Genomic DNA, 25,237 nt, shown 5'->3' with positions numbered 1-25,237 from the left:
CTACAGACTAAGACCTTGGGTGGTTTGCAGATCAGCAGTTGCCTTATTTCCAAGGAAATTGCAAATTGGATTTTATTAACAATGAATGGATGGCCTTTCTGTACACACATACCTTACTAAAATATGCTAGGTGGGTAGACATCAGACACTTTAGTAGGTGAGGACACAAACTAAGTAAGAAATGGGGAGGTCTAGGGATATGGAGCTCCTAAATAAGGCTTGGAACACAGAAGGAGGTAGGATTAATATGTGTGGAGGAAATATAATAAAGGGGAGGGAAGTAAGGCCAGTAGAATACAGAAGAAACGAAAGCAATCGGTAGGACTAGGTAGTGTGGTCAGGTAAAGAATGAAGCCAAGCCAGTGGGGATGACAGGCATAAGCTGAAGGGACCTCAAGTGATTAAGAGAGACAGGAGGAGGGTCTCCCATGTGACACATCAAGGCAAGCAGGAATTATCTGGTTGAAATCAGAGAAAACGTTGTTGATTTGGTTTGGGTCCAGTGAAGCTGAAAACAGTCAGAGAGAGAAATGGATTTGTAATTTTGTGCACACACAGAATTGGGAGGCACCTGGAACATAACACTGAAAAATTACTTGGGTAAAACTGGCAAAATTAGAAAATGTTGGGCTTCCCTGGTGGCGCAGTGGTTGGGAATCTGCCTGCCAATGTAGGGGACACGGGTTCGAGCCCTGGTCTGGGAAGATCCCACGTTGCCTCAGAGCAACTAGGCCCGTGAGCCACAGCTACTGAGCTGCGCGTCTGGAGCCTGTGCTCCGCAACAAGAGAGGCCGCGATAGTGAGAGGCCCGTGCACCGCAATGAAGAGTGGCCCCCGCTCGCCGCAACAAGAGAAAGCCCACGCACAGAAACGAAGACCCAACACAGCCAAAAATAAATAAATAAATAAATTTTTTTTAAAAAAGAAAATGTTAAGTCCAAAATCTTCCAATTCCAATAATAAATTTGATTTGCTAGATTGTGGAAGATTTCTCATGTCAATGCCTTACTTACAATGCCAATACTACGGTATCCCTCTAATCATTCAATTATTCTACTGGAATACTATGTGTGGTGTGACTAGCACAGCTTTCCTAGGATTATTCAGATTTGCACAGTCCAGAAACCACTCACAGTCTTAAGGAGGTGGACTGTTCAGACTATTTTCCTGTCATTAAACAAGCAGGTTGATTTCTCTGAAGTGTCAAACCCCAGAACTAGCAGCTATAATATATTAAATGCACTCTTCTGCCTTCATTAATCTTTCACAAAGGACAGGCTTATAGGGAAAAAAATGCTGTACATTTTCTAGTACATTAAACCTCCTATTAGCATCAGAATTTTAAAAAATGCTTTGGCTGAGAGTTTAAAAATAAGTATTTCCTCTGGGATAGAATCTTCTATTTGAAATGTTTAAAAGGCTTCCGAGATAAACTTATATATTTGTTTCAAAAGCATTCAGTATTCATGGAAGCAACTTAAGTGTCCCTCCATAGATGAATGGAAAGATGATGTGGTGTATACACACACACACACACGCGCGCGCACACACAACGGACTATTACTCAGCCATAAAAAAGAATGAAATCTTGCCATTTGTGACAACGTGGATGGATCTAGGGGGTACCTACTAAATGAAATAAGTCAGATGTCTTATATGTGGAAATACGACCTCATTTACATGTGGAATCTAAAAAACAAAATGAAAATAGACTCATAGATACAGAGAAGAAACAGGTGGTTGCCAGAGGGGAGGGCGCAGGGGAGATGGGCAAAATAAGTGAAGGGATTTAAGAGGTACCAACTTCCAGTTATAAAATAAATAAGTCACAGGGATTTTTAATATACAGTACAAGGAATATCATCAATGATACTGTAAAAACTTTGTGTAGGGACAGATGGTTACTAGACTTATCGTGGTGATCATTTCATAATGTATTTAAATGTTAAATCACTATGCTGTACACCTGAAACTACAATAATATTGTATATCAACTGTATTGGAATTAAAAAAAAGGAAACTAATAAATATACCCAACAAACCCTCTTAGAACGAATAAGTGAGTTCTAGCAAGGTCACAGGATATAAGATAAACAATCAAAAATCATTTCTATATACTAGCATGAACACAGGGACACTGAAATTAAATTAAAAAGAGACCTGCTATATGATCCAGCAATTCCACTTCTGTGTATATATCTGAAGGAAATGAAATTAGTATCAGGGCGAGATATCTGCATTCCCATTCATGGCAGCATTATTCACAACAGCCAAGATATAGAAACAACTTAAATATTAAGAATAAATAAAGAAAATTTGATATAGAAGCCATAAAAAAGGAAGAAAATCCTGCCATTTGTGACAACATGGATGAATGTGGAAGACATTACGCTAAGTGAAATAAGCCAGACAGAGAAAGAAAAATACTGTATTATCTCACCAATATGTGGAATTTAAAAAAAGGAAATTCAAACTCAGAGAAGCAGAGAGTAGAATCGTGGTTGCCAGGCGTTGGGGTGGGGGGAAGAAGTGGGGAGATGTTGGTCAAAGGCTACAAACTTTCAGTTATAAGATGAATTAAGTTCTGGGAATCTAATGTACAGCATGGTGACTATAGTTAATAATACTGTACTGTATACTTAAAATTTGCTGAGAATAGATTTTAAGCCTTCTCACCACACACACAAAAAAGGTAACTATGTGACGTGATGGATGTGTTAATTAACTTAATTGTGGTAATCATTTCACAATGTATACATATACCAAATCATCATGCTGTATACTTTAAACACATACAATTTTACTTGTCAATTATACCTCAGTAAAACTAGGAAAAATACTATTTATAACCACTAAAATAAATGAAATACTTAGGTATAAATCGAACAAAACATGACAGTACTTGTATGCTGAAAACTACTCAAAACTGATGAAAGAAATCAAATAAGATAAAATAAATGGATATATACTGTGAAAAAAATTTTTTAATAAAAGCATTCAGTATTTGATTTAAAATATCCCTAGATTTATATTTTAAGGAAATTGTATATGGCTTTGGAATAAAAACAATTATACCTGAGAATTTAGCTAAAGCCTATATAAAACAATATTTTTTAAAAAAGGAATGTATTACATGTGCTATTTCAATTTACCCATTAAACAAGAGAACTCAGTATTCTAATAGTGGGTGTTATGAAAATAAATCAAAGTCTCCCTGAATTGAAAGGTTACTTAATTATACCTAGATGTTGGAATTCTTTCAATCTTGCTTTGTATTACATCTTTCTTTCAAATTTTTGTTAATAGTAATAGGCTGGAAATGGAACCTTATTATAAAGCAGGGTTTCTAAACCTTAGCACTATTGGCATTTTAGGCTGGGTAATTCTTCACGTGAGGGGTTGTCCTGTGCACTGTAGGATGTTTAACAGCATCCTTGGGTTCCACCCAGTAGTACCCCTTCAACCTCTCTGCACAGTTCTGACAACCAAAAAATGTCCCCAGACATTGCCAGATTTCCTCTGCAGGCAAAATCACCTCAGCTGAAAACAACTGCTAGAAAGAAATGGCAACCACCATAGTTTCATTTAGGAGAAGGGGCATAGTATTCCGGGGATACAACAAGGTGTGAAGTAAAAAGGATGGGCTTTAGAGTTAGGCAGATTGGAATCAAAATTAAGACTCTATCACTCATTAGAGTGTAGCCTTATGAAAATCAACTTAATTAAGCCTCAACTTCCTCATTAATGAAATGGGTATAACGACATCCTAGTAGACATTTGTCTTTGCCCTCCAGCATACGTTTTGGGGAGCAGGGGTTAAGAAATCCTCTCTTCCTTTAGGGGAAACAGCTTTTCCACCCTCAGTCTATCTCCTGCTCCAAGGTTGAGCATATGAAGCTGGCTTAGCCAATGAAATAACTGCATGCCCGGGCATTAATTAATAGTTCACGGATGGGCATGTGACCCATGCTGGGCCAATTATACTCAATTCTGGGGCTTTTTGCTGGAGAAGGAGGAAAGATTCATTCCCTTTCTCCTGAAGTTGTTAAGCTAGTAGGACCATAAGCCTGGAGCTTCTGTGTGGGAAAAACCAACCCAGTGGAAAACAGATTCAAGAGATGTAGACAGACCAAGCCCTGATGAAACGATTTGTCATACCTGAAGTCAGATCTACCCCTTACGTTCTTCAGTTATGTTAGCTAATGAATTCCCTTTTAACTTAAGCCAGTGTTGAGTTGGGTTTTATCACTTGGAACTGAAAGAGTCCTAACCTGTAAGTTACCTACCTCAAACGCTTGTTGAAAAGACCAAGTAAAATGATGAACACAATAAGGCTATAAAGAGCTTCCTTCTTCTGGCTCTCAATTTATAGAAATCAATACAAACACAATTACGTAAGACCTCAAAACACAATGCAGTCAAGGATCAGACAACAGAACCCATGACTTGGCTTTGAGCTCTTTTCAATAAACTGGTAGACATTCTAAAAGAGCTTAAATTCATGGAGCCAAAAATATCTATGATTTAAGTTACCTACTATGATGTCAATGAATAGCATATGCAAATTCTGGTATGTTTTCTTTGTTGCCATCATTTTTAGGTGGCCAACAGTAAGGGTTTGCTTTGAGTATAAAGGTTCCATAGCTTGATTTTTTTTTTTTTTTAACTGCCAAGAGACTGAAAGAAGGATTAACTAGTGGATTAAATCAAAATAACAAGGATGGGACTAGGTTGAATCTAGTGAGACACCTACCTCAGATGTAAAACTCAGTATTCAAGGTAGAAGTAAGGTAAATAATATTTTAACGCACGATTTTAAAACTCAAAGTTAATGCCAAAATTCCACGATGAAGAAAACATCGCAATTTTAAATAAAGGCAGGGTCAATATCACCGATTTCTCCTTTTGCCCCAGGCTCCAAAATGGCTCAGCATGGCATTCCAGAACAGTAAAATCTCTAAGCTATAAAAAGCAGAGGCGTATCTAGTGTTCACAAACAACATCAAGGACTTAAATGCACTTGAGAGGCAACCTAGTTAAGAACTCTAAATTGAAAGCTAAGAAACTCGAGTTCAAGTTCCAGCTCTGTCAGTACTAAGTTACGTAACTGAGCAAATTACTTGGCTGTTCTAATATTTAGTTTTTTCACACATAAACTGAAAGGGCTATAGCAAGTGATTATCAAGATTTTTCTTAACTCTAAAGTTCTATGATTACATTCTAATTTAATTTCCTTTGATGTCTAAAAACAAATGAATACCGAGTGTGTTGCATTTTCAGTCCAGCATTTGTGTTATCTAGGAGCTTATGAAATGACAAGCTCTAACCATTCAAGTCTACCAGTGAAAATAACCCAGGTTGAGGGTGATTTTTGTTTGTTTGTTTAATGAGTGCTCTCACATGTTTCAAATGCCATTTGATTATAAGATCCTACAATGGGGAGGTCAGCAGCTTTCCATTGCGGGTATGGGGTAGCAAGGTTGATCCGTGTCTCTAAAAGCCGAAATAATTCACATGGCCGCCCACTGACAAGTCTACTGAAGCATAAAGTAATTGGGTTAATAAGTGACTGCTTATAATTCCCAACAATTTCCAGAAATAGGAAAATGAAAATTTAAAATCAACAACAACAAAGAGAAGGTGACGAGTATCTGGAACAGGAGTAAGAAAAAAAAAGTAATCTATTAATTCTTAAAAAATAGTATATTACATTAAAAGTGATAAAAGTAGCAAGTGACTCAGAAAGCACTGGAAATAGAATATAAACACCAAATGTGAAAAACTAAAATGCCTGTGCTCTGGTCCATGCATGTAAGTTTTTTTTTCCAATTTTTTGCTGAACCCTAAGAAATAAAGGATTCTCCATGCCTATGAGATAAACGGACTCAGAAGCTTTTGAAAAGGACTTTGTAAATAAAAACAGGGGCTATTCTTTCTTTTTTAATCAATCTTAAACTTTTTATTATGCAAAATTTCAAACACAGGCAAGGTATACAGGATAGTATAATGATCCCCCATATACCCACTAACAGCTTTAATAATTATCAACTCATGGCCAATGTTATTGGCTATACTCTCACTAATTTCCCCCAATTCTCATAAAGGGATATTCCTTTTAAGCCCCCAAATAAACAAATCTTTTGGGGCTTCAGTTTCCTTGTTTGTAAAATGCAAGCAATTATACTCACCTCCTTACTATAAATGAAGTTATAAAAAACAACCAAACCTTTTGAGTCTCTTCTAACACTTTCTATGGTATCTGAACATAAGAAATAACAAGACAGAAAATGGAATCAACTTTTGTTTAAACAAGTCTTTCTTTTAAGCAGCTCAAAGTGCTTTGGAAAAATTTATCTTTCATTCTCCCAGCACCTCTGTGTGGCAAATGAAAGTATTATTATTCACCTTCAGCAGATATAGAAACTAAAGAAAAAGAAAATGATTCAAGTCAGATCAAATGAAGAATCAACAGTAGGGGGAAAAATGAATCTAAATATTCTGACTCCTCATGTTCTGTCATTACAATATGCCACTTCGATCATTACTCTGACATATGTAGACGAAAATAATTGTTTTCTCTAAATGAAATGGACTTACACTCTATTAAGGAGTTTGTACATTTAAGAGAGCAGTGCTATGTAATATGTAGGCATTCAATATACTGAGTGACTTTAAAGCTCACCTTGCAGAGTCATACAAGAGCACAATCCTTAATTAGTTGGCTCAGCCTACTTAAAGAAGACAGTAAGAAGTAAAGGAAGGAAACTAAATATACCTGTGGTTCACTGGAATTGACCAATTATAGCTGGCCATTTCACAGGTTTGAAATCTAAAATATTTTCTTGGCAGATGTAAACATTACTTCAGTGTTACAGTAGAGAATTATACCATTTGGGCCCAGTCCACAGTGCCACAGGCACGGATGATGCAACTTCCAACTCAGTTATAGAGTATTTTTATAGCACTTACCAAGTCATTATAACTTCATGTATTTCAGACATTTTCCTTCCAATTCATACAACAGCTCCTGTTCATTGCATTTGGTCAAGGAAGGTTGGTATGGGATGTGGGGAACGAAAAGTCTGTGGGAAGGGTGTGATGAGAATAGTCTGCCATGAGCTAGGTGTTCCTTAAATGTTGCCTATTATTCACCTCATGGAATACATCAGGGCAGAGGCTCTTTCTCTTTCTGTGGTCTCAAGAATAGCCAGCTGCGGCCTGAGTAGTGTCTTCTAGGACCATTACAGCAGAGATCACAACTACTTAAACATTCAAATGAATAGTTTAAAAGTTTATAAAAAAAAAAGTTTATATAATTCGTCTCCAATGATTTCTCTCCAACTTTGAAAATAAGATTAGAGGCCATGACCTACCCAATACCTGACTCCCTAAGACTTTTTAACAAGCCAAGCTATAAAGCAACCAACCAACAAACTGGTTTAAATTGTACTTTTAACACAATCGCTTGTGACTGCTGTTGTTACTGTTTTAATTTAGGATGTAGAGCTCATGTGGAAGGCAGAAAACAGAATGAGGATATAATAGAAAGGATACTGAACTGGCAGTTAAGCAACCTAGGTTTCCATCTTATATCTGCACTAACTAGCTCTGTTGGGCAAGGCTGATAGGTTGAGGATAGCAGTTTTCTCATCTGTCAGATGAAATACATGGTCCAAGTGATTTCTAAATTTAGTTCTAAAATTCTCAGACTACCTAATTCCATACATTTTATTCTATTACTTCCATGTAATGTCCCATTTTTCATAATGCCACGCCTTTGCTATAACATGCTTTAAAATGTTTATCATCCCTCTATTGATTATAGAAAAACAGTTTAAATCTGAAACAGAGAAAAAGAAGCATCATACTAAATGAATTCTTAATAACTCTCTCTTATAGGTATAGGTTTAAAAAATAATAATAGTAAGATTTTCTAGTTCTCCAGATCCCACCTAATCAGGCCATTTTCTGAGATTCAGAAATGGCAGTTTACAAAAGGATAACATAGATGTCTGGGTCAGCACCTGGCACATTAACAGATGTTAGAGAAATATGCGTGTACCTAACGCCTCCCCCTCTATCCCCATTTTCCCAAAACTACCACCTCTTTGAATCAGAGGTGCTATGGAACCAGACTGAGGACTCAGTTCTAAATAAGAGTTTATACCTTTATTAAGAGTTCCAAATCATACCAGAAAAAAAATATATATATAACAAAATTTCTGTTTTCAAATGATCAAAAATAGCCTTGGGTACGTTATTAATAAAAGGAAATTTGTAAATAAATGGAAATCATAATAATTATAGTTCAAACATATATTATATTTTCCCAAACAATTCATGAGTAAATGTCACTCAGCATGCAATGATTCTATTATAGGGAAATTAAATATTAATAAACATAGAATTTATAGTTAAAAAAAGAAACCCTAAGCCTTCTGGGAATACTACATGTACAAATTGCCAAACTTAGACCCAAGCAGAGCAAGATATGTGGTTGCGAGTTTCATAAATGCCAAGAGAAATAGTTTTTCTAAAATGCTTTCTTGACTTAAAACATTAATCCACCTAAAAAGCTGCTAACTAGATAAGGGGAGGCCAGCAATAAAAAGCTAGCAATAACAATGTTATAGAAAAATATTCTGGAATTTTCAAACTTGAAATACAAAAGCCTTTCTCTGTGGAGATGAACTCCTTCCATTCTCCAAGGGCTCTGTCAACATCATCAACCCCAAACACTTGGCTCACACAAAAAATGTGATGACGCAGGAAATTGTCTGGAAACAAACAAACAAACAAAAAAAGCATTCTCTCTCCCTGGAACCAGAGCTGCCCCAGTAGAGCAGGCAAGCAGCCAGCATGTCAGTGCTTTATTTTAAAGTCTGTTTAATTGTTCCATTCCAATTCAACAGTCCAAGCCCCTTTTCTAAGTACAAGATAGGAAAAAAAAAAAAAAAAGAAAAGAAAAAAGAAAAAAAGATCTTACAAGATATTATCTAGTTCTTACTTCACTAGCCCCTATTGAAGAAACCCTAAGTGCTAATTAGCCACATAAACTGTGCAGATGAACTCCAAATCTTTGTGGTACTAGTCTTAGAAGGGTCTCTCTGCCCTAAGGCCCAAGTCAATCTGAAACTCACACATGCAAATTGCACCCAAGATTCACAATTGCATTCTAATTACTGCTGTTTATCCATGAACTTTCCTATTTTTCAAACTGTCTATAAAAGGAGAAAGCAATTACAGCAAGTACCTTATCACATTCTAGTTGGAATTTTGCAAACATTTATTGACTTTGCTGACATTATAGGGGCTGTAAGAACAGACAGGAGATAAGCTACATTTCTCTAGCATTCTGGTATTTTTTTCTGCTTCTTTTCTTGCCAAAAATCAATTGGCTTCCCAGTAAAGCACAAATAAAGCAAATAAACAAAACCAAAAATCTCACAGCTATTTACTGATATAAAGAAATTAAAATAATACTGTACTATGATACCAACTCAATTCACTTGGCATCATTTCCTTATTATATAATATGTTCTATGAAACGTATAATTCTAGTGGCTTGTGTATGTCTTTCCCCTTCAAGTTCAATAATCTACCCATTGATGTGATCGACCATTTGTACAAGGAATTTTGTTATGTAAATGTCTGTGATGGATGTAAGTGGACAAAAAATAATGATAATTCTGAGATTAATTCTCTTTCCAAATTCTCGATTTATGAGGAAACATCATGGGTATTTCAGTTAGAGACTCCTTGTCTTGCTATTGGTCATTTCTATAACCACCATTGAAAATTTAAAAGCTTTTTCTCTTCTGACCAAGATGGAGTAACAGGATCAAATTTACCCTACCACCTAAAACAACCAAAAAAACATTTTTAAGACAAAACATATGAAACAACTTTTTTTCCCTAAGATACTGGACATCAGGTAATGAAAGACAGTGATCCCTTAGAGATGGAAAAAATGAGCAGTGCTCTATGACTGCCCCAGCTTACTAATAATTTCTAGGCTGTGATGCAGGGAGAGGAAACCCAGATGGAGTCCACTCAAGTTGAGGAGATGGAACCTAGGACCTGGGAAGAACAAGGCAGCTAGAATTCACATGAGAGATCTGTGGAGTCTCCCTCAAATACTCAGCAGAGTACTGATTAGTACATGCATGTGAGGAAATTACTTGAGGCTGGAGAAAGAAAGATTTGATGGAAGTAAAGAGAAGAGCCTGGCACTCACACAAAGCCAGGAGTAATGCCTGTCTTCATCAACCAGAATGGAAATGTCATAAATCATGGAGCACTGAGTACAGTATACAGAAGGATCTTGCCTTGATAGTGGAGAATAATTATCTTTAAACCAAATGGTTCTGGTCCTGCCAAAAAAACCCACAAAAAACTTAAAAGCAATATCCAAAAGGATCAAACTGTTTCCAAATAATTCAACTACATCCCAAAACAAAGCTTAATATTTATAGGAGTACAAAAATATACAGCACCCAAGAAGGTAAAATTCACAATGTACTCAAGAAGGTAAAATTCACAATGTCTGGCATCCAATCAAATATAACCAGACATAGATAGAAGCAGCAAAGTGAGACCCATAATAAGGAGAAAACTCAATCACTGAAATGGACTCAGAACTGACACAGATGCTAGAATGAGTAGACAACGATATTAAAATAGTTATTATAACTATATTCTATATGTTTGAAAAGTTAGAGATAGCAAAAAGACCCAAAATCAAACTTTTAGAGATAAACACTACAATATATGAGATGACAAATACACTGGATGGAATTAATGGTAGGTTACACATTGGAGAACTTGAAGACACAAGTTGTGAAGACACAACAATAGAAACTAAGTAAACATAGAAATAGACAAAAACAATTAATGAACTTGAAGCTACAGCAATAGAAACTATCTAAAATGAAACACAAAACAATCAGCCAAATGAAAAGAGCATCAGTGAGCTACTGGGTGGTGGGGGACAACTTCAGGTGATTTACTATATGTGTAATAGGAGTCTCCAAGGAGGAGGATAGAAGAAAAAACGTTTGAAAAAATAATGGTCAGGATTTTCCCAAATTTGGTGAAAACTATAACTCTTCATATGAAAAAGCTCAACAAATCACAAGCATAAAAAAATGAGAAAATTACATGAAGGTACATCATAATTAAGTTTCTCAAAACCAGTGAAAGGAAAAAACCTTAAAAGGAACAAGAGAAAAAGACGCTTTATATACAGAGAAACAAAGATAAGTGCAGTTTCTAGCTGGAAACAATGAAAATAGAAATACAGTAGCGCAACTTCAAAAACCTGAAAGAAAAAACTGTCAACCGAGAATTCTATTCCCAGCAAAACTATCTTCCAAAAAACAAAGGTAAAATAAGGAGCTCTTTAGACATACAAAAGCTGAAAAAATTCATCACCAGCTTACCTACACTACAAGAAATAATACAGTAAGTCCTTTAGGCAGAAGGAAAATAACATCAGATGGAAATCTGGATCTATGCAAAGGATAAAGAACAATGGAAATGGTACCTAGTAGGTAAATATATATGATATTTTATTATTTAAATATATTTCAAAGACAACTGGCTGCTTAAACAAAACTTTATTGTGTGATTCATAACATGTATAACGTGTATAAGTAAAATATATGACAACTACTATACAGCTACTGTAACATTCTTATACTATATGTGAAGTGGCATAATAGCAGTTAAAGATAGGCTGTGATAAGTTAAAGATGTACACTATAAATTCCAAAACAACTAAATAAAGTTATAGCTAACAAGACAATCAAAGATGTAAAATGGGATCATAAAAAATACTTAATCCAAAGGAAGACAGGATACAAGGTTAATGTATGAAAGTCAATTGCTTCCTTATATACCAGCAATGAACAATTAGAATTTGAAATTAGAAACACAACACCACTTATCTTGGCACAGAGAGACAGAGAGACAGAGAAAGAGAGAGAAATACTTAGGTGTAAACCTAATAAAGTATATACAAATCTATAGGAGGAAACTATAAAACTCTGATGAAAGAACTCAAAGAAGATCTAAATAAATGGAGAGATATTCCGTGGATAGGAAGACCCAATGTTCTCAAAATGTTGATTCTTCCCAACTCGATCTATAGATTCAATGCAATCCCAATAAAAATCCCAATAAATTACTTAATGGATATGGACAAACTGATTCTAAAGCTTATATGGAAAGGCAAAAGACCCATAGTAGCCCACACAATATTGAAGAAAGACAAAGATGGAGGACTGAAACTACCCGACTTCAAGACTTACTGTAAAGCTACAGTAATCTAGGGAGTGTGTTTTCAGTAAAGAACGGATAACTAGATCAATGGAAAAGAGTAGAGAGTTCATAACTCACATATAGTTAACTGAATTTTGACAAAGGAGCCAAAGGCAATTCAATGTAGAAGGATCGTCTTTTTAACAAATGGTGCTGGAACAACTGGACATCCACATTAAAAAAACAAAAAATAATTTAGACACTTACCTTACACCCTTCACAAAAATTAACTCAAAATGGATGATAGAACTAAATATAAAACACAAAACTATAAAACTCTAGACAATAACATAGGAGAAACGCTAGGTGACTTTGGGCGTGGCCATGAGTTTCTGGATATAACAGCAAAAGCACTCTCCATGAAAGAAAACATTGTCAAGCTGGACTTCATTAAAATTAAAAACTTCTCAGCAAAAGACACTGTTACGAGAATGAAAAGACAAGCTACAGACTGAAAGAAAATCTTTGTAAAACATGTACTGGATACAGGACTTGTATCCAAAATATACAAGGGACTCAAGGGACTCTAAAAACTCTTAAACAATCTGATTTAAAAATGAGTAAAAGATCTTAATAGACATCTCACCAAATAAGACATACAGATGACAAATAAGTATTTTAAAAGATGCTCAACCTCATATGTCATTAGGGACTTGAAAATTAAAATAATAATGAGATACCACTAAACATCTATTAGAATGGCTAAGATTCAAAGCACCAACATTATTAAATGCCGACAAGCACGTGGAACAACAGGAACTCTACTTCATTGTTGGGGAAATGCAAAAGGGTACAGCCACTTTGGAAGACAGTTTATTTCTTACAAAGCTAAACATGCACCATCCCATAATCTAGTCATTCTACTCTCAGGTATTTATCCATGAAAAAAGAAAGCATACCTCTATTCAATGACTTGTAGTCAAGTGTTCATAGCTTTATTTATAATATTCATATTCATAAATTAAATTCATATTTTTGAATATTATATTAATTAATTTAATTTAATTTTTTAATTTATTAAATTATTTTAATAAATTATTATAATAAATTTTAATATTTTAATAAATTTAATAAAATTAAATTTTATTAAATTAAATTTAATAAATTTAAATAAATTTAATTAAATTTAATATTTTAATAAATTATTTAATAAATTAAATTATTAAATAATTAAATTTATTTAATTTAATTTAGTATTTGAATATTAATATTAATAAATAAATTAAATTCATATAATATTCATATAATATTCATAAACTGGAAAGAACCCAAAATATCCATCAATAGGTGACTGGATAAGTAAATTGTGTTATATGCATACAATGGAATACTACTTAACAATAAAAACCAATAAAATAATGATAGATGCAACACCATGGACGAATCTCAAAATAATTAAGCTGAGTGAAAAAGCTAGACCAAAGAGAGTTTACCCTGTATGATTCTATTTATATAAGACTCTAGAAAATGCAAACTAATCTATAGTGACAAAAACAGATGAGTGGTTTGCTTGAGGAGGGTAAGGTGGGGAAGGATGAGAGAGGTGGACTAAAACAGCTACATAGAAACTTTTGGGGATGATGGACATGTTCATTATCTTGATTGTGGTGATGATTTCATGGGTGTATACATATGTTAAAACTTACCAAATTGTATTAAATATGTGCTCTTTATTGGATGTCAATTATGACTCAATAAAGCTGTTAAAAAATTTTAAGCTCCCATTTTTAGTCTCCTGTTTGACTCTTTAGCCACAGTAATTCCTTCCTGTTGTGTTGTCTTTCTCTACAATAGTCAGTTGTTTAAAATATAAAGTACTTCCTCATTCACCATTAAATTTAATGAAAACCTAATGTATGTAAGTCAGTGGACTGGGCAATTGAAGGGGATACAATTGGACAATACAGGGATAGATGTCAGGTGACAAGGGATAAGCAATACTGATGATGATGAAGTGTAGTTAATTTTACCAGAGTATAAAAAGCAGAGAATGATTAAACAGGAAGGTAAATTTTAGGTCACGAAGAACTCTTCCAGAAAGTCTTAAAAAATGGTAAGGTTAATATGTCAGAATTTCACAAATACAGAAGAAGTCAAACACAAGTTCTTAAAGTTAAATTCTTCTATAATGTTCTCATTTATTAAACTGCAATATATTAAATCTCAAGGAAAGGAAATAATATTAGGGAGGAGCTAATTCTAAACACTGGATTATAGGACACATTTACTCATAGTATGTCTTCTGTGTGAAAATTATGGAAACAATTTAGTCCCAGTACCATCGAATTGAACTACTTCTCCTGAGTTTATAGACTTCAGTTGATTGTTCTAAAATTTATCAGCTTTGGCACTCTCCCCTCAAGGGCCAGGAATCTCTGGCTGTTATGCCTCAAGTGGAATAAGTCTCCTGGAGAAATTCTTTTGCTACCACAACTATTTCAGTGTGGTTCTAAGTGGTGAGTCCCAATGCTTGCCAAATTCCTCTGGTTTGATCCCATCTGGATGAACCCAAAATATAGCAAAATAGCACCTTCTACTTCCTGGTCATATTCAATTATCCAATATTCCTCCAAACTGACGCCTACTTTTATCTTTAAGAAACTGCTGGCCTAAGGCTCTTAACCTAATATATAACAGTGGGTAGGAATAGGCACAAGGAATATCCACTCCACTCTCCACCACTGCTGCACTCTTTAACTTTCACCTTACTGAAAAAGCGACCAAGGAAAGAAAAGTCTATGTATCTAACCATAGTTATGGACCAAATTACATGAACTTGAAAGTGCCTTAGCAAGTAAGGGTTCCATAAGGAGGAAAGCACATAGTGCCTCTTTCTACTTGCACTTAACTTCTGTCTAAAATCTAAGCCAAAGCTCTTTCTCCCAAGCCCTCTCATTATTAGAGAAGCGAAATTTTTTCTGTCTAGTTTCTCAAGGTCCTTCCATCCACTTTAAGCTTAAGTGCATTCCAGTCAGCCAACGACATCTATGCAATCTGAGAGGCCCACAACTGAAATTCCCCTGAATCACTCCTGAAGCTTCCAAACTTTCTTTTGTTGCTTCTGGCCTTCGCTAATTCAATCTTAGCTTCTGTTTCCTAACTCATTCCTCCTCCCCATGCTATTGGGTTCAACAACGTAGTTCTACTTCCTTTTAACAGAACAATCTTGGGCCCTTTTATGATGAACACAAGATAACTTCAACCTATACTCCAAACAGGTACATATAATTTCACATCGAAGCTGTTCATCACACAAAGAGTTTCAGAATAACACTAAATATCTCAAGCTTCTCAAAAATATGAATTTAACATTCTTTGTAGATTATATTCTAGATTTATATCCTAGTGTTTAGCTAAATGAAAACCAGGGGCCAAGCCTAAGTATACTCCAGATGTCTTCCTAGGGTGAGTTCAACATGTACAAAAATTTTTGGACAAGATACACTGTAGCTAAGTACAGATGAAAGCTATAAAGAAAAGGGAAATGCATGAATCACTGTCATGGTATAAATAACTTTCACGAATTCATTTCCGGACAACTCACTCCATTCATATTTTAATGCTAAATTTAGGAGAATACTATTGAATAAGAACGGCTCAGAATAGCTAATTATAAAATACCTTTCTTTTTTTTTTTGCGGTACACGGGCCTCTCACTGTTGTGGCCTCTCCCGTTGCGGAGCACAGGCTCAGGACGCGCAGGCTCAGCGGCCACGGCTCACGGGCCCAGCCGCTCCGCGGCATGTGGGATCTTCCCAGACCGGGGCACGAACCCGTGTCCCCTGCATCAGCAGGCGGACTCTCAACCACTGCGCCACCAGGGAAGCCCGAAAATACCTATTTTAAATTATTATTTATATATATGAGATAATATTTCCTGTGATCAGTAGATTTTTTATAATAATAATTTGTTGAACACAATATGTATAACAGGCACATTATATAGATCATATAGTGCAATACTCATAATAACCCTAAAGTATTATTATTATTATTCCCATATCACAGACGAAGAAACAGAGTCCCTAAAAGCTTTAGTTACTTGCCCAATTTACCCTGCCAGTAGATGGCAGAACAAGATATTCAAACCAAAATATCTCTGGCTCCAAAACCTCTGCCCTTTCCAGTAAGATGCACTTCCTGACTGTTGAAGTAGCTATTATTAGTCTAGTGCTTTGGAAAATTCCTGACACATGGAGTCTGGAGTAGTATGGTGGAAAAACACTTGTGAGCCTAAGCTCTGGCAGGTATGTGACCTTGGCCTAATCCTGTTACTTTTGTAGGCTCTTTTTTCATCTATAAAATTAAGCTTGGGTAGTTAACATCTAAGGACCCTTCCAGTACTAATGCTTTATCAAACTATGATTCTATGAATTATAGACAATGCAAAAAATGTGGAGTGGGAGAAAGGATGAGTGACAGAAGGGTTAACTGGGCATTAGAAACAATATAGCCAAGTAAGTCTAGGATTGAGATAAAACAGAATTGAAAAAAAAAATGGCTTTGTAGTATTTTATTCCCAACATGAATAAAAAGACTTTATATAGTACCTATAAAGTTAAACAGGATCCTATCACCAAAGAATTTTATCAAATAGACTCGTCTATTTGAATTTAACATCAATTAAAATTTAAATTCTTTGAAATAAAATACAAAATTCATACAGATAGGAGAAACCATCAGACAAACCCAAACACAGACACACTTTGAGTTCTTTTTCACCAGGCTCTGAGAACTATGTGAGATTCCTCTTATATAAACAGGAGTGTGTCGTGCCACAACTACTGAAGCCCATGCGCCTAGAGCCCATGCTCTGCAACAAGAGAAACCACCGCAATAAGAAGCCCGCGCACTGCAACAAAGAGTAGCTCCCACTTGTTGCAACTAGAGAAAGCCCGCGTGCAGCAACGAAGACCCAACGCAGCCAAAAACAAATATAGATAAATAAATAAATTTATTTTAAAAAAACAGGAGTGTGGGTTGGCACTGCTAGGTAGAAGGCAAGACAGTTGATGCAGTTTCCAGAAATAGGGGCAGAGAACAACCCACTGTACCTAAAAAGGCTCTCTTCATCAGCCAAAAACAATGACTGGGTGGGAGTTTTGTTCTGCTTTCAATATTCAGGCCAGCAAGGTCAGTCTGTGCACACTGGAATGATTTAAAACCTTTATAATAACATGGCTTCTCCTTATATTCAGCCAAGATTCTTCAAGCAGATTTCCTGATTCTTGCTCAGCTTTCTAATATGATGAGAACCAAGTGTCTCTTTGTTCGGTTACCATCACTAAAAGCCAATACGAGATGTATGCAGACAAGCTCCATGGGAAAACCTCACAAGCCAGAGGTGAAAGGACACCAAAGCTAGCTCTCCAACTAGAGGCCGGATGGACAGCAAATGACCAAGAGCTCTCTGGGCCTTGGGAGACCTAATAGCTTGGGATATACTGTCAGAGATGAGAAGGGGTCAAGTTTCTAGGCTTGTAAGCTCTGGTTATCCATCTTTAGCTCTCCCAATAGATAAATACGTTTTATGTGGAAAAAAGAAAAAAAAAGAAGATGAGCAGCCTGGCAAAAGAACCTAAGACAAACCAAATCTTCCACAGGACGCTCTCAGACTAAAAGGCTGAGGAATGTAGAGTGGGGAAAAACTCCCCAAAGAGGGAGGAGAGGGAAAAAAATTAAAGCCATCAGTTCTGACATATGCCAAGGAAGGAGAGTGAGAACACTCCTCAAACTGCCTATAAACCAGGTAAAAGTGACTGTTGGCTCGGACAGAGTCCACACACCCTAACAACGCCCCACTGCTAAGGCCACCACCCCTGGGCCTCCACTGGAAATTGCAGCTGCTTTCCACAGCCCGGAAAGCAACAGGCAGAATATAGTGACAGCTGGAAGGAAGGGGATTAGGTGAGGACTTGGCATAAATAGGAGTGCAGCCAAAATGCACAAATATGAAGGGAGAGCGACAATTTTCCTGTGTGGTTTGTGTGTGTGGTATGGGGGGAGCTCAAAAGAAGAGTGAGCCAAAGTTCTGGCCTTGATTGCCTGGAGGCTTTGGCAGTCTCAGCCTTCCTCATGGCAGACGGGCCAGGAAATGAAGCTTTCAGCTGTCTGCTTCAATGTTCTCCTCACTGTCACCATTTTCGTGTTCGGCCCCTGGCTCATTTGCATTTTCTTCTTCTTTTGGGGATTAGCGCATATGGGTAGACAAAATCCATTTTGGTTACTCAAGACTGTCATTTCCTCCCACACCTTACTTGTCAACTAAGAACGTCAAGAACATGAAATCCTGCCAGAGTACAAAACAAACTATAGAATTAGATGATCTGCAAGGGGCCTTTGAGACCTTCTAATCCAGCCGGATTTTACAGATGGGGAAACTTAAGAGTAGCAAAGGGAAGTAAGGTGATCTGCTGAAATCATACTAATATTTAGAGAGTAGCAAAGTCAGGACAAATATCCAGCTCTCCCATTCCCATCCAGCCAGTGCCCTGTCCAAAAAAATCAATGTTCCTTTAGCACTCTATCTCAGACAAAATACTACTATTCCCCCACCGAACCCTTTTTAAATGAGGACTTGATAAGAACTGCCTCCTATTCTCTCTCTGTTTCCTCATCAAACACTCACAGATAAGTTTGGTAAATAATTATCCAAAGTGTTAGGTCTTAAGGAAAAGAAAGAGACTTGGAGACTCATATAACTAACAGCACTCAGAGAAAAGACTCAACCTAAAACCAAGCAGAATGCTTTTATTTCCTTTGTTTTAGGAGACAGATCCGAAAAAAAAAAACAAATGGGACCTAATTAAACTTAAAAGCTTTTGCACAGCAAAGGAAACCATCAACAAAACAAAAAGAGAACCTACTGAATGGGAGAAAATATTTGAAAATGATACGACTGATAAGGGATTAATATCCAACATATATAAACAGCTCACACAACTCAACATAAAAAAAAAAAAACCCATACAACCCAATTTAAAAATGGGCAGAAGACCTGAATAGACATTTTTCCGAAGAGGAAATGCAAGTGGCCAAGAGGCACATGAAAAGATGGTCAACACTGTTAATCATCAGGGAAATGCAAATCAAAACCACAATGAGTTATCCCTCACAACTGTAAGAATGGCCATCATCAAAAAGAACACAAGGAACAAACGTTGGCGAGGATGCGGAGAAAAGGGATCCCTCGTACACTGTTGGGAATGTAAATTGGTGTAGCCACTGTGGAAAACAGAATGGAAGTTTCTCAAAAAACTAAAAATAGAACTACCATATGACCCAGCAATTCCACTCCTGGGTATATACCTGAAAACAAAACAAAACAAAACAAACAAACAAACAAAAATCCCACTAATTCGAAAAAATACATGCACCTCTATGCTCATAGTAGCATTATTTACAATTGCCAAGATATGGAAGCAACCTAAGTGTCCATCAAACAGATGAGTGGATAAAGAAGATGTGGTATGTATGTATGTATGTGTGTGTGTGTGTGTATATATATATACATATAAATACATACATATATATATATAATGGAATTTTTCCCTTTTTGCCAAAAGAAATAATTTCTGATATTGAGAAATATCACATTCTCAGGAAAAGGTAACCAACCTTTAAGGGCTTAAAAGATTCCTACTCTGAAAAGGAGTTTATGAGTGTGGAGAGATAGGTGGAAATATGGCCCCTTGGCATCCACAGGGGATTGGTTCCAGGACACCCCGCATAGACAGCAAAATCCTCGGATGCTCAAGTCCCCTACATAAAACGCCCCAGTACAGTCGGCTCTCCGTATCCACAGGTTCCACATCCACGGATATGCAGGGCCCACTGTATATTGGTTTATACGTAAGGTCATAACAAAGCAATCTCAAATTGTGGTTTCTTCCACTAAAAATTTTCTTTTCAATACTATGGAAATCATGTTAAAATATGACATTAAAAAATGAAAACAAAAATACCTCACCTCCCTTTGCTGCATCTACTGCAAGAATGAAGACAGTTCTCAACAATCAGACTGTCGACATTCTGGAAATGTCAACATCGCCCTGAAGGGATGCATAGTTACTGTGAAGGGCCCCAGAGGAACCCTGCGGAGGGACTTCAATCACATCAATGTAGATCTCAGTCCCCTTGGAAGGAAAAAGAAGAGGCTCTGGGTTGACATACAGTGGGGAAACAAAGGACTGGCCACGATGGGCACTATCTGTAGTTGTGTAAAGAACACGAGCAAGGGCGTTACACTGGGGGTCATTACAAGGTGAAGTCTATGTGTGCTCACCTCCCCATCAATATCCTCATTCAGAATAGGTCTCTCGTTGAACTCTAAAATGTCCTGGGTGGAAAAAACATCCACAGGGTATCTCAAGCCCAGAAAGATGAGTTAATTCTTGAAGGAAACTATATTGAACTGTGTCAAATTCAGCTGCTTTGATTTAGCAAGTCACAATAGTTAAAAATATCACAAAAATTGGGGGAATGATATCTATGTCTTTTAAAAAGGAATAGTTCAGCAGACTGATGAATAAAATCTAAAAGTTTTCCAGCTATGGAAACAAGATGTTGGATAATTCCTAAGACCTGTTTGTGATATTTTAAAGATGCAATAAATACCCTCTATTTTGGGAAGGGGGGTGGGGCACTGGACACTTCACTAACTAGTTAAATTAGCTAACTTTTCCTTCCTTCTATACATTTTCATTTAACAGATTCTCTAGTGCTTACCCTTTACCAAGTACTATTCAATTCTGGGAATAAGGAAATTAAAGACAGCACTCCTGTCATAAAGGCATGCAAAGTTAACTGGGGGAAACCAAAATGTCAATGGCATGACCAGAGTAGTACTTCCAGTAATAAAGGTTACTTAGAAAGCACATGGGAGGGGTACCAGGCCAGCCTGGGAAGTTCCAGGAAGGCTAATTGAAGAAGGTGACACCTGAGATAAGGATAAAGAAGAATTGGTAGGTTAAAAAAAAAAAGTAATGAGTTCTTGTTTTATTCTTCATGTTTTTTTTTTTTAAATCTAACATTCTTGTTTCATATGAGAATTTAATCTATTACATAAGACTTTGGAAGGAAAAAAATGACATCATTATTGTTATGTCAAAATATCAAAAAAACTATTTAACAAAAAGTACTGGAACACATTAAATATCAAAAGACAAAGACACACACAAAAAACCCCAAACACGCAACAGTGTACATCAACTATACCTCAATTTAAAAAAAACAGTAATGTTAATGTAACACCCAAACATGAGAGAACGTGGTAACTTTTCAGAGCTGTCACAGGAGCTCATCTATGCATATCTATAAAGAGCACTAACTGTGGGCAAGGCATTGTGCTGGGTGCTGTAGTAGATAAGATAATGAATAAAGATGGTCTCTCTCACAGGGAATTTATCACCTCAATTTACCAGCATGTTTCCTCAGGAGAGAGAAAGGTCTAGAGCAGCAGGTCTCAAACCTTTCCCACCTGGGACCAATTTATACTCTTAAAAACTATTAAGGACTCATAGAGCTTTTATTTATGAGGAATATGTTGACCACATCAGAAGTTAAAACTGATGATCCCAAACTCCCATTCCTTCCTTCCCCTACCCCATCCCTCCTTGGCAACCACAAGTCTGTTATCTATATCTGTGAGTCTGTTTTTGTTTCCTAGATATGTTGATTTGCATCGTATTTTGGATTCCATATATAACTGATATCATATGGTATTTGTCTTTCTCTTTCTGATTTACTTCGCTTAGTATGATAATCCCTAGTTTGGGATTAGCAGTGGCAAATTATTATATATAGTATGGATAAACAACAAGGTCCTACTGTACAGCACAGGGACCTATATTCAATATTCTGTGACAAACCATAATGGAAAAGAATATGAAAAAGAATATATATATATCTGTGTGTGTATAATGACTCACTCTGCTGTACAGAAGAAATTAAAACAACATTGTAAATCAACTATGCTTCAATAAAATTTTAAAAAACTAAAAGAAAACAAAACTGAATAATTTTTAAGTATTTGCTGATTTGTTTAAAAGTAACACTAATTAACCTATAACCTCAACATAAATAATGTAGTTTTATGAAAAATAGTTGCATTTTCTAAAATGAAAAAATTTAGTGAGACAAGTGCCACTGTTTTACAGTCTTGCCAATCTCTTTAATGTCTGGCTTAATACATTCCAATATCTGGTTCTTCATTAATCTGGCTCTTCATTAAAATATCATACTTCACATGTCCTCTAGAAAACTCCACTGTACACTTGTGAGAAAATGAGAATGAAAAAGGCAAATAATGCCTTAATATTATGATGAAAAAAGTTCACCCTCACAGATCCCTTGAAAGGATCTCTGGGGACCCTCAGGTATCTCATCACATTTTAAGAACCACTGGTCTATGGCAATAAAAGTCATATTCAAAACTGGGTAAATAAAGACTATGAGTTCACGTTTACTCTACCTGAGGTTTTAACTAAGGGGAAATCTTGCAGTAAGGGTTCCCTATCTAGGCCACTAATTCTAAGAGTGGACTTGTTTTCTTGGGACTGAGACAACCCAGGTTGCACGAATGGGTCCACTCTCTCTGGCATTGTGATTAAAGGGCTTGGGCTGGGTGGGTCTTAACACAGTGATGGAGATGACCATATTCCTGCTTTGCTTGGGACAGTCCAGCTTTATTCCCATTGTGCCAGAGTAATTATTAGTAGAGCCCCTTCACTCTCCAAAGTATCCAGTTTGGGCGGTAAGTTACATGGTCACCTTGACAATGCCTTGCACAAGCATTCTTCTTCTTCCCACCTTGTGCACAGGTCTAAAAGAAGCCATGCTGGGTTTGGTTTACATAGTAATATTCCTCTCACCTCTCTCCTAAAAAAAAAAAAAAGCCAATCATGGGAGAAAATTCCTCCCCATCTCTTGGTTTCTATGTCTTCTTTTCCTTTTTTAAACTGTTGACAGCAACCATTCTCGACAACTCTATACGACAGCATGTGCTGCTTGTTCTCTTGCTATGCACCTAGTTCAGTGTTTGAACTACAGGGTGTCACTTTGCCCAACTATCTCAAATCGGTTGGAATATAACCTATTGATCAAGGGCTACAAATTAACCAGACTGGGTTAACCGCTAGGCCAATAAAACACTAGGCAAAACCTAGCACACAGATTCAACCCATCACCAGAAATGGAGGCAACTCAGTAAGACAAGAGACTTCTTTGAAAAAGTATTAAATCTCCCAGGCCTAATCCTGTGAGCATGGCAGGGGGTATGAAGAGGAATGGAAAAGAAGTGCTGTAAATTCTGAACAGTGAACCTTGAAACTGACGTGAATTTGGCTTTGCATACCCGAGTGGCAGAGAAACCTCAGCAGTTATCCAGTGCTTTTAGAGAGCAGGGTAAAATTATAAGAACATTTTTATGAGTTGTGGCTGGCAAGCCCTAGCCTGTTAAAACTCTTTAAAAACCAATGCCTTGGTGGAGGTAACATTTACTGTTTACTGTAGCTCTGGTTGTTAGGGGTTACTGCTAAGGTCCCAGTTTTCCATGACATCAGCAGCATTCCAAGGGAAGTGTGTGTCAGTGACTTTCAGTAATGACTCCGTTTTCCAAATGTTCAAAGCTTCTGCCAAGCTGCCCTACACCTGCACACCAGCTGAGTTAGAGGAAAAGGAAAAGCAAGATGGATTAAGTGGGATTTTTGTCTGGGTTCCTTAATGAGACTAAAGGCTTCCTTCTTTCAGTGTTTGCTTTGGTGTAATAAATGGATGCCAGTGCCTTTAGGAGTGACATGACTCATCCTTACCTTTTCATAAACCAATCAGACTATCTCTCACAACTTCTCGCTATCATATTCTGGACTAACCTTTCGAGACTTTTCTTCTGCGGGAAAAGTTTAGGGCTTAGTGAGAAGATCAGCACGGCATGCCAACACTCTGGGAGGGATTCCGAGGGAGGCATCTGCTGCTCCCCAAATTAGCAGGAAACAGAAGCAGTGAAGAGACATTACTGCGTAGCTGCTAAAAGGATCACCTGGCTTTCAACGTTTCAAACCAGACGTGTCCTCTCAAGGCAGCAGCAGACCTCATTCCTGAGTCTGTCCTCACCAACACAAGCATCTGGTTAACTTCATCCAAGGGTGCCTACTGCCCACTCAAGAGGCTTGTGACCGGTGCTGTGGCCAATACTAATTGTGCACTTATATAAGACAGACCTTTTTTCCAAAAGGCTTGAAGCATTTTTTTCGGCGTTAAACTCATCAGTGTTCATGACAACCCTCTGAGAGGTGGCAAAATATTAGTTCAGGTGTGAGAAATTGGGGGATGGGGTTGAGGAGAATTGGTCCTCTGCCAAGAGTAAGGCAGGAGGAGATCTCCCAGAGCCCCAGCCCCACACCTTTACGCCTGTGGTAACTGGCCCCTCTCCAGGCTTGCTCCAGTCTGCCCAGGCTAACCTGCTCTTTTGTCGACCATCAAAAGGGTTGTGGAATACAAAATTCGTTGTTAACGAGGCAAAGCTTGGAAGCTAGCAAAGGAAAACAAGAACAATTTTATGTAAAGACACAGAGGAATATCCTCTTAAGGGTTTTGGTAAGAATGATTTATGCATTCAATATCTGCTTCTATGAATGACACAAGGTAGAAGATTCAATCTTTCTGTACCTCAGTTTCCTCACCTATAAAATCTAAATATATATATACATATACATACACACACACACACACACACACACATATATACCATTAAAAGTATCAGAGATGTTTAGAAATTTTAATAATTAATGTTTTAAACTGCATAGAGATCTTTAAGGGGGGGAATCTCTGAAATGCTAAAAGGTGGCCTCTTTTATAATATATTGCACAGTTCTAGAGGAAATTCCTTTAATTACTGCTATATTTGTTCTTAGGAAAT

At 36.8% G+C, this 25,237-nt stretch overlaps 1 protein-coding gene and 1 pseudogene across 3 annotated transcripts in view; one reads left to right on the top strand and one right to left on the bottom strand.

Moving 5' to 3' along the window:
• The window catches only part of RAD51B (RAD51 paralog B), a 647,199-nt gene that overhangs the window by 336,504 nt on the left and 285,458 nt on the right, over nucleotides 1–25,237 (bottom strand). The window lies entirely within an intron of this gene.
• LOC115852431 (large ribosomal subunit protein uL6-like) lies at nucleotides 20,317–20,852 on the top strand (annotated as a pseudogene).

Source organism: Globicephala melas, chromosome 2 (genome assembly GCF_963455315.2).
Source record: "Globicephala melas chromosome 2, mGloMel1.2, whole genome shotgun sequence".
Lineage (NCBI taxonomy): Eukaryota > Metazoa > Chordata > Mammalia > Artiodactyla > Delphinidae > Globicephala > Globicephala melas.
The sequence above is the reverse complement of the archived record's forward strand: the minus strand, read 5'-3'. Positions and strand labels throughout refer to the sequence as shown.